This window comes from Electrophorus electricus, chromosome 5, assembly GCF_041902795.1.
Source record: "Electrophorus electricus isolate QZ-2024a chromosome 5, ASM4190279v1, whole genome shotgun sequence".
NCBI classification, from domain to species: Eukaryota; Metazoa; Chordata; class Actinopteri; order Gymnotiformes; family Gymnotidae; genus Electrophorus; species Electrophorus electricus.
In genome coordinates this window covers 4,838,093-4,846,933 of record NC_137501.1, presented here as the reverse complement: position 1 = coordinate 4,846,933, position 8,841 = coordinate 4,838,093, and positions in this window count along the sequence as shown.

Sequence of the window (8,841 nt, the reverse complement as noted above, 5' to 3'; positions counted from 1 at the left end):
GTTTCCTCTTGCAGCAGATTTGGACAAGCGTGAGAATTCAGGATTTCTAAAAATACAAAACAGAGCTGCATGAAAGTGAGTAATTTCCTAAGAGCGGCAAACTCCAAAACTCCTCTTCTAACCCATGATAAATTACATGTCTGTGTGTGAGGGAGTTGGGGGTCAACATCTCAGACATCTTATTAATATAAACAAGGGATGCATTGAAACTGGACTAATTCTACACAGGAAGTTTTAGAAGTTCTTAGAAAGTTTTCAGAACAGTGGCAATGGGACAGTTGATCTCAGTTCCCAGCAGTTGGGTTCCCTCTTGTCTGTCCTTGTTCAGCATGTCTGAGGTAAGGGTTTCCCTGATGATAACACCACCCAGCTTCCCATGATTTCAAAGCACAGACAAAGGAATTCCCCTCTCCTCTAGCCTCCCATTCTAGATTTGGACATGGTGTTGTGTGGGGCTGCGACTGGTATCCATTTTTTACCAAATAAGTAAAAATAAATGTGTAGAGGCTCAACTCTGTGTTTAGATCTCTCTGTGAGATTAGAGGCCTGTACCTATGTTTTGTTGTAATATGCATTTTGACAAATAGTATTTAACAATTTTTGTGTTAACTCCTTTCGTGTCTTTCTTCCAGTAACAATCAATAGATGTGAAATCCCTGCGTTCAATAATAGTAGATCAGCAGTACATCATGATTTCTTCTGCTCTTTGATAGAGCAAAATATAAGGAAAAATGGCCGCAGCATCAGCAGAAATATTGAAAAGACTATTGCACAGCGCTCCCAAAACATTAATAACATTATAGGAAATGTTAAAGTATGGCATGCCATGGATCACACTAAAGATCTGCAACGAGTTTAATTTGAACCTATTGGAAGGTGAATGTTGTTGAAGTTTAAAGAGAAGTTTGTTATATACTTTTCTGTAGCTCTCCCCCTTACACTTACATAGGCTCATCAGTCATCTGTGGGGAAAGAATGTTATGAATATCAGAATATCTGTTTAGGATCAGAAAATGAGCAAAGATGGAACCTTGCTCTGAAATCTAATGTCTCCAAGTAAACAGCTATGGAAAACCACTTACCAGCCCTGAACATGACGTAACATGGACCATAGCCAGTGGCTACTGTGCAACTATTACTCCGCCGTTAAGGAGTAGCGTGATTGCTAAAGTGGAACAGCAACAGTATAGTGACCCAGGTGGTAGAATCTTGCTCTAAATCTGAGAGCTTTTAAAAGTAAAAGCCTGGAGCCATGGACTGCTCTCCAAACGAGAGGGCGGGGGGGGGGGGGGGGGTGTCTGTGAATGTGAAGGTATGATCCAGTTCAGTTATGCAATGTGGTGAAGGAACTGTGTGAAGGTAAGTCAATAGTGCCGCTCTGCTGGGTATTTACATTCAGCTTTCTGAAGGTAAATGCACATGGTACACAGAGTCCACAGATATTTTGAGTGGATTTGCAACAACTCCATACCATATCACATTATGTCTCTAAAATAGGCTATGGTAGGATATTGATGTCATGCTTTAATTCCTAATGAGATTAAGTAAAACAGTTTTGTAGAATTCACATATTCTACTGACTACTTTGACAGTATAACACATCAGTATAGTATATCAAGTGGCAGTCTAAGTTGCGTGATTTCTATGTAAATAAGGGTATTACGAATACCACCATTTGATTGGGTTATTTTACTTTGTATAAGCAGTTGACAAAAAAATGTTTCCTCTGAATGAGGCCCTGTGGTCTTCACTGACAGCAAATGTAGAGTCTGAGTGCCGAGGTACTGCATGCAGCATCTGGTAGTAATCAAAAAGAATTTCAAGCTTAGGATGTTGCGGGCTAAGAGGGTACTATTTCCATAGACTACGGTAATGGGACCCTCTTGTAAGGTAATAGGACTCAGGTGTGCATAGGAGACAGGCAGAAAATAAGGTAATTCCATATAAATGACCCAGTCGGTGTTAAAAGAAATGGTGTAATCTGAAAATTCATTTTCAGTCCAAAAAGCAACAGTATGCAGGAACCTATATTTAAATGGCTAAATTCTGAAGATGTTTATACCACTGCAATGCTGAATACAATCATATTCATTATTACAATTCATGTTTCACAATCAATTTTATGTTTGATTCTGTTATATCATGCATGGGTTGCCACTCCTGCAATAGTGTATATTATATTATAGTGTAGGTCAGGGTTCATATTTCACACTGAAACTCCAAATAGAAACAAGGCTTGCACGACTGTAGACTTATAGGCAGGAGAAACCTCCAACATCGTCCCGGACCAAACATTCCCTCACACTGTTGAAACACTCATACTGTGCACCTTCATAAAACCTCCAATAGGAATGAGGGGGTGGCTCCATATAAAAATCATCACCTTACAGAAGGCCAGGACAATGAGATGAAGAACGGTTCCAACCATGGTTGTTTCACATGACAAGTTAGCCTTACTGATACAAAGGTCTCAGATCCAGGGTGCAGGAGTCATTTTAATCAAGTTTAATCTAAGTTAAGGGAGTGCCATGAATATCAAGCATCAGTTTCCGTAGCTTGGTAAAGACACTTTTGACCATTCATAAACACTGTCTGTTCCTTTAGATATAATTTGACAGATAATCTCATGAGTTTACATGTGCTTCTGAGTATTTATTCAGCCATATCATTTCCATCATGCACAATTTCAAAATAGGATACAAGATGTGCACACATATTGCTTGTGATTATGTCCAAATTTGGAAAGGAAATTCTTCAGGTACATGTGGTTAGCAATTTGGCTGCAACACACTTTCTGACTGTGTATGAATCAGGAAACTGGGAACCATTACCTGAGATATTTTCAGACAAAAGTGAAGTCATTCCTTTCCTTTCCCCAGGAGAATGAGATACCTTCCTCCCCTGTGGGGTTCTTTGGCTACTCATTGAAACTCGGGGGTTGAAACACTGACTTCAGAGAGGAAGATCTATCACACCACGTTCTGTTTGCCTTTTTGCTGAGTGTCACTCGTGCCTAGCCAAAAAAAGCAGCACTGCTAGCCTTGGTCAGTACACATGGCCTCATTTGTAAGTTCAGTAGCAGGACTACAAGTGTCAGTTCAGGCTTTGTGTTCAAATAGCACAAAAGGGCTGAGGTTAAGATGAGAGAAAGAGAAAAGAACCAAAAGAAGTGGCAAGTTAATTATAACCAGTATCGCTGTAAGTCTTAGATTTAAAATGAAACTTTAAATGAAACTGTAGTGTCTAATCTTATCATTAGAAAGTTGCTCATTCAAGGCCAGTTAACTTCTGCAATTTCCCTTTTTAGAGAACTAATAATTTGCCCTAACAATTTAGCTCTTAATGGATAGATCCTGGGAGTGCTCAGTGCTTTTTATGTCCTTTAAAAAGGTAGACTTTAAATTGAGAGTGTATCCTGTGAAGCAGTTCATCTTTGATCTCATCCATGGCCCTCTCATGTCCAGGAGATGTGGAGACATGAAGCATGTATGTTTGTACAAAGCAACCTTCCATACCATTGGGAGGAATGAGACTTTAAGCCATGAGGCATTTTTCCTTCTTCTAGGTGCCCTAAAATTAGCACTGGGTTCCAGTTTAGAAACAGAACAATCATAAACTGAGGTACAAATTCACAGTTTCATGTCTTAGGGAGGGCATCACTTATTGTGAAAAATCACAAGTTTCGATTTGCATTTGCTCTATTGAGAATATTTAGCATTTAATATTTATATACTACGGTTGAAATATTTTAACAAAATAAAAGTAAAATATGGAAAACAGTACTGTCATTCAAGTCCCCCAAAGCTAAAAACACTGAGAGACATGTCCTGGAGATATTTTTCTTCAGAGCAGCATAACTGAATAGGGAATCGAGACATAATTAGCCCTGGAGCACTCACGGCTTTGGGCCTGTTACAGACAGGCAGATCAAGTTCACTACATGATAGAAATGTCCAGTCCTCCACCTCTCTCTCTCTCTCTCTCTCTCTCTCTCTCTCTCTCTCTCTCTCTCTCTCTCTCTCAGTTTTCTTTAGGATCATAAAGAGAGCACTACAATATCTTCTCTAATGTCTTCTGCATCCATCTGTTATTATACAGTGGGATTGTCCAAACGCATCTGCATCCACATCTGACCAGAAGCACATTCTGCCAATAACTATCATTATCACTGGAAAAAAAAGGGGAAAAAAATAAATAAAGAAGGTCTTTTATGCAAAAGTACAGAGGGAATCCAGATGGCTGCTTTACACTTTTCAACGACGTTAATGGCATGAGTGAGCAGTGCTGTCAAAAGCGTAAATCTCTGTGCCGGTGCTTAAACAGTTCCTCTAGAAAGTAATGAAGCAAAACCATTCAATAGTCTGATCACTACTGCATAAAGAGGTCGCGGGTCTCAAAACTATGACTTTCAAGTAAAAAGACTGAAAATGTCTTGCTGGGTCCTACATTGCTTTGTCCATAGTGTATAGAAGCTTATTGACTGAAGACCTAGAAGCTCATACTGTTTAGCATTTCATCCCATCAGTTCCCCAAACTCTCATCCTTACACTGCCTGCTAGGGCTTCCCTGGGAGAACAAAAATCACACATCTGCACATCTTGTTCCATGTATTATGAGGTATCTTCAAATTTAATCTGACAGAAAGCATACTTTCCGCTTCCTTAAAAAAATGGTGTGCTTTTTAATCTCTGTTGACCCACTTTGCTACTTTGTCATGTTTTTCATTACCTTGTCAACAGTCTTCGATCCAGAGACATGTGGGGTTTTCCCTTACCCGAAGCCTTTTTCACTGGAGGATAGTTGCCATGACGGCATATGCTACTCCATGATTCCATCCATAAAACATCATGAACACAGCACTACGTCTTAGTCAACTGGCGGTGATTCGCAACAAAGCACCAACATCTGTGTAGCAGTCTGCTCCTCACAGCGCAAACCAGACATGTCATAAACTGATGGTTAATACATTGTTTTAATGAGAGCCAAACTCGCTTTTGGGGAATAGTTTCCCCCAGCTCACAGCATGTTTCAGGTTGCAAATGTGAAGGCAAAATGTTAATTTTTACGCTACAATTTTAGCGTTAGTGGTGCTCGACCGGCGAGGACATAGAACCCTGAATGAAAACAGTAGCCACGGACAAGAAAAACACTGCTGGTGTTCATGCATCACAGGACCACAGCCTCCTGAAAGAAAAATAAAGTCTGCGTATCCAGGGGACTGAAGGACACAGATTCCGCTACACGTACAGAAACAAGCCTCAAAAAGAGACTAATGGCCTTGAGGTTACAAACCCACTGAAGAGGAAAAAAAGTGGAAAATGGGCTCATGCTAGACAAAGTGGTATGCAAGGTCAACTTTCATACAGGATCAGATGTGAGTTGATTTCTGATCTTTAAGAACTACTAAAGAAGGCTCAAGGACTGAAATTAGTGCATGACCTAGGGATGACTAAGTTATTGAGTTAAAAACTTCCAGTTCTGGAAATACTCTTTTTAGAGTGAAATGGATTTTATAGGTGAAGATTTTGAAAGACTCTAGCTCAGGGTGACCTCTCCATAGTGACATGTAGTTACTTTCTAAAAATGCTGCTTGAGAATTTGTTTAAAGTAATAACAGGTGAATATGTAGGTGAACACTAGGCAGAATGTTCTCAGGTCAACAAAAGGGTCTTGGAATAATATAATCTTACCAGCCTTACTGAAACACTCAATGTGATTGAACCTAAACCATGTACTTTAAAAATGATTTCAATGGCAATTACGATTCTCAACTTGGTGTTGTTACACAAATGTCAGCCCTTCAACACAAGTCCCCCTTCCATGATTCATAGGTGTACAACATGGAAAATCCCAATATGGAAAAAGTCTAAAAAACAACAATTATAACATTGTAGACAGATTGCAGCAGTACATAACCCTGCATAGTAACACATTTCAGCACGACTATATATCCTTCGTGACACTTTTACTACTACACAAAGCAAATTGCATGTTATTCTTTCTTTTAGGAATGTCTGAATTAGACCACATGGTTTGTAAATGAAACATAACCATTCAAAATGTAAAATACTCTATAAGTGTATATTCTACTTTCTGTTTTTTAAGTTCTATTGGATAAGCATGTGACTCAATCTTTTCTTATATGGTGTCCTGACTTGACGTATATCATTTTGCATATTTTCATAGAGCCATCATTCTTTACTCCTTAGTTAATCTTCTTATAACCCTGGACTATGTTCACACAATATAAATGAAATTAAAATACAGAGACAAGCACATTTGTACAGCAGATATGCATAGTACACACAGTAAAAAGCACTGGTCCAAACAGAAGACAGAGGAGCATTCTTTCTTGTCTAAAGGGTTTTCCAACCAAAACAATTCTCTATTTTCCACAATGTAAATGCACGTATACATTTTTTCTCTCTCTCTCTGAAATTATACCTTTCCAGGTACAAATCATATTTGATTTGTTGTGGCATCTGGCACCAGATGATATAACCAGATGCAAGTATGAGAGTTGAAAGTGAGCTACCATTTCACTCACTTTGGGATAACAATACATAACAGGTACATACAAATAGTACAATAAATACATTAAAAGTTGATTATTAACTACATCCTGGACACATTATTTCATCCATGCCATCCATGGAAGCGGAAAAGTCTCTTTAAGCAGTCACACTGCTGTGTACTGTATTAAGTCCACGGTGTGCTTAGTGAAGACATAGCCATGGAATCATGGATACATCTGAGAAGCCTTGTTCTCTCTAAGGGGTCCATACCAGCGTACAATACTGCCGGGGTGCTGCAGAAAAGGTGGACAAGTTCTGGTTCTAAAAGTTCAAGTCCTGTGATGATCAACCCTGTTGAATTCACCAATTACTCTCTTAAACACTTTCTGCTGTCTTGAAAACAAATGCAGCTGGAACAAAATCCTAGGGAGGAGTTTTTCTTTAAGAACCTGAAACGTCCATCTTGGGTCATTGGATATCACAGACCTCATGGGAGTAACTGGAATTTTTAAGATATGATGCCATTTCTTTTCTGCTTCAGAGTTCAGGATTTTACAGCTGGAAAGGAATTTCTGCTAACTTCTTCCCCACCACCTTTACCCGGCATGCCATAGAAACTACAGCTCATTGTAACACTTAGTTAGAAACTGCTTTAAATCAGAAAGACGATGGAGCTGTGGGAGGCTGAGTGTGCAGTTCGCTCATTTCGGTGACTCAGTGAAAGCTTTATGCCACACTACTGGCTCCTGCATTTAATGCTTTTTCCATCCTTTACCGTTAAGTTCATTCAGTAGGTCCTAGTAAAATGGAACATGTGGATCCATAAAACTGGATGCATGTGAGCCAGCAAAAATGCAGCCAGACGTTTTGAGTCTTTAAGAGAATCTGCAGCATGCTTGCTAAAGATTCTTACAGTAACAGATGTAATATAATACTCTAAAAGCCACTGCACACGGCCTGACGTATATGGCATAACAGAGATGCCTAAGTGCTAGAATGTACTGTAGCAATCTGCTATTACAGGCATATTTACTGTCCAAAACAAAACAAAGATATTTTAATAGATTACTGTCACTAGGAAAAAAGCGTATTAGCCATTTTAAAACAATTTTATTGGTGAGATTTCTAGCATTTAAACTTTCTGCATTAAGAAATAATAATATGCTTCTCTCAAGCAAATGAGGGACTACTTTAAGAATCCTTCCAGTTATCTCTGACCTTCCACCACTAAACCAGACCACCATGATGCATCTGATTTACATGCGGAGGCAGAGCGTGGTCATTCACCAGGGTCTGCGGACTGTGCTATGAGTGCGAGTGCCCTTGCACCTCTCTAACAAAATGAACTAAGGAGAGGAGGCCATCAATTCTGCAAGTTGACCACAGGACAGCACAGTGGACCTGTGGTGACTATGGAAGTGAACTCAGTTGAGTGGAATGTGAGTGAATGTAAGGGCTGCCACATGAAAGACAGGGGGAGGCAGCGGTTGGGGGGGGAGGACTTCTTTCCTCTACGGTCAGCCTCTCACCCTAATTACAGTTTCATGGATGCTGATGCAAGGGTAACCAACAAACCATGACGTCTGTAAAAACCCTGCTAACTGGAAACTAGACCTAATTCCTGTCTAATAGGCACAGCACACACACACACACACACACACACACACACACACCTTTGTTTAAATACATACATTCAGAGAGATGTTATCTACCTGTGACCTTAACAAAGTAGATTTAAACTATGCTAGTAGACGCACATATAAGTCAGAAAAAAGTCCACTTTTTTTTTTTTTTGCTTCCTCTGAGCTTTCTCAAGGTCCTTTGTGTCTTAGAGTAGCAAGGCCACCTTTTAAAATGGTCCTTAATAATAGCACATGTATCTTTCTGCTTTTCATGGTCAACTCTAGCCTGTCACACCATTTCACTGTAGAAGAACATACATTCTAACAACATCTTCAGTTTATATAAAGTTATTTAATGCCACTGTAGTCATCTTTAAAAGATTCTGCAATTAGATTTGAAATGAAAAACAAGTTATGATTAGATCTGTACAAATATACCAAATGTGAGTTTCAATGAACCAGAATAGCAGTATGAAATGGATGAGAAGCTACTTTAGCCTCACATTACTCGACAGCACGCGATTTACAAAAGACACAGATTTTCCACCCCCACAACACTAGCTGTTAGTCAAAGACACATTAAAACTGTGATCAAAGGCATGGGGGGGAAAAAAAAATAAAAAAAGAGCAAGAAGGTTTAAAATGGCCCAGTGTTTCTCAGCATGGCTAGTTTAGGTAGAAGCTCTCAGCAGGTAGACCCATCC